This window comes from Coturnix japonica, chromosome 28 (assembly GCF_054131305.1).
Source record: "Coturnix japonica strain WE chromosome 28, WE-NBRP24, whole genome shotgun sequence".
Classification (NCBI taxonomy): Eukaryota; Metazoa; Chordata; class Aves; order Galliformes; family Phasianidae; genus Coturnix; species Coturnix japonica.
The window spans coordinates 220,001-222,500 of record NC_140690.1 but is presented as its reverse complement, the minus strand read 5'-3'; positions in this window follow the sequence as shown (position 1 = coordinate 222,500).

Below are 2,500 nucleotides of genomic sequence, written 5' to 3'. Positions count from 1 at the left end.
AGCGGCGCACCAGAAAGCCGCAACCGAAAAACTCCACAGCCCGGCGGTCAACCGCGCTCGCCTGCGCCCGCTCGTTGCCGCCTCTGGAGACGAGCACGCGCTCGCTCCTGCAGACGAAAACGGAAGGCGTAAGAAAAAACAGCTTCGGAAAAGAACGGCGCCGACTACCGGCAGAGGCGCCGAGGGTAAGCGGCGCTCTACGTCGACGTAACGGTAGGTAAGAAACAACAGCGACCCCCTAGCAAGCTCCGGAGCTTTAGCGCCCCCCATCTCACAGGGCGGCAAAGCCTAGCCGAAAGCGGGTAGACCTGGCAGCTAAACGCAAGCCGCACGGGCAGCGACCCCTAGCCGCCGCCGCCGAGCACCACGGCCCGCTCGGAGCCGGGTAGACCGTGCCGACCAAGACGAGCCGCATAGGCAGCGACCCCTAGCCGCCGCCGCCGAGCACCACGGCCCGCTCGGAGCCGGGTAGACCGTGCCGACCTAGTCGAGCCGCATAGGCAGCGACCCCTAGCCGCCGCCGCCGAGCACCACGGCCCGCTCGGAGCCGGGTAGACCGTGCCGACCTAGTCGAGACGCTTAGGCAGCGACCTCTAGCAGACGCCGCCGAGCACCACGGCCCGCTCGGAGCCGGGTAGACCGTGCCGACCTAGTCGAGCCGCATAGGCAGCGACCCCTAGCCGCCGCCGCCGAGCACCACGGCCCGCTCGGAGCCGGGTAGACCGTGCCGACCTAGTCGAGCCGCATAGGCAGCGACCCCTAACCGCCGCCGCCGAGCACCACGGCCCGCTCGGAGCCGGGTAGACCGTGCCGACCTAGTCGAGCCGCATAGGCAGCGACCCCTAGCCGCCGCCGCCGAGCACCACGGCCCGCTCGGAGCCGGGTAGACCGTGCCGACCTAGTCGAGCCGCATAGGCAGCGACCCCTAGCCGCCGCCGCCGAGCACCACGGCCCGCTCGGAGCCGGGTAGACCGTGCCGACCTAGTCGAGCCGCATAGGCAGCGACCCCTAGCCGCCGCCGCCGAGCACCACGGCCCGCTCGGAGCCGGGTAGACCGTGCCGACCTAGTCGAGCCGCATAGGCAGCGACCCCTAACCGCCGCCGCCGAGCACCACGGCCCGCTCGGAGCCGGGTAGACCGTGCCGACCTAGTCGAGCCGCATAGGCAGCGACCCCTACCCACCGCCGCCGAGCACCACGGCCCGCTCGGAGCCAGGTAGACCGTGCCGACCTAGTCGAGCCGCATGGGCAGCAACGCCTAGCCGCCGAAGCCGTGCCCCCCCCCCTTGCTCCCCGCCCCCCCCCCCTTCTTCCCCCCCCGGAGACGCTCGGAGCCGGGTACACAGTGCCGGCGCAGCGGAGCAGCCACAAGAGCGGCACTTGGCCACTTCCGCGGAACGTCCGAGCCGAGCTGAGTCCGCCTGGAGAGGCTGGACCGTGCCGCCGCGGCTCAGATCGCCCGACTCCGCCCAGGAGCGTCCGAGCCGAGCGGAACCCGCCGGGAGCGGTTGGACCGTGCCGGCGCACTCGAGCCGCCGCGGCTCAGATCGCCGGACGCCGCCGAGGAACGTCCGAGCCGAGCGGAGCCCGCCGGGAGAGGCTGGACCGTGCCGGCGCACCCGAGCCTCCGTGGCTGAGACCCCCCGGACGCCGCCGCGGAACGTCCGAGCCAAGCCGAGCCCGCCGAGAGCGGTTGGACCGTGCCGGCGCACTCGAGCCGCCGCGGCTCAGATCGCCCGACTCCGCCCAGGAGCGTCCGAGCCGAGCGGAACCCGCCGGGAGCGGTTGGACCGTGCCGGCGCACTCGAGCCGCCGCGGCTCAGATCGCCGGACGCCGACGAGGAAAGTCCGTGCCGAGCGGAGCCCGCAGGGAGGGGCTGTGCAGTGCCGGCGCACTCGAGCCGCCGCGGCTGAGACCCCCCCGGACACCACCGAGGAACGTCCGAACCGAACGGAGCCCGCCGGGAGAGGCTGGACCGTGCCGGCGCACACGAGCCTCCGCGCTGGCCAGCGGTCGCTGCACGTCCGGCTCGAGTTGGTCGGCACGGTCTACCCGGCTCCGAGCGGACCGAAGCTCATGCGGCGGCGGCCAGGGGTCGCTGAGCGGCGGCCGGCTCACGTCGGCACGGTCTACCCTGCTCCGCCGCGGACGCTAGAGGTCGCTGACGGACGGGCTGGCAGACGTGCAGCGACACCTAGCGACCGCCGCCGAGCCCTCGCGCACGCACGGAGCAGGGTAGACCGTGCCGACCTAGTCGAGCCGCATAGGCAGCGACCTCTAGCAGCCGCCGCCGAGCACCACGGCCCGCTCGGAGCCGGGTAGACCGTGCCGACCTAGTCGAGCCGCATAGGCAGCGACCTCTAGCAGCCGCCGCCGAGCACCACGGCCCGCTCGGAGCCGGGTAGACCGTGCCGACCTAGTCGAGCCGCATAGGCAGCGACCGCTAGCAGCCGCCGCCGAGCACCACGGCCCGCTCGGAGCCGGGTAGACCGTGCCGGAG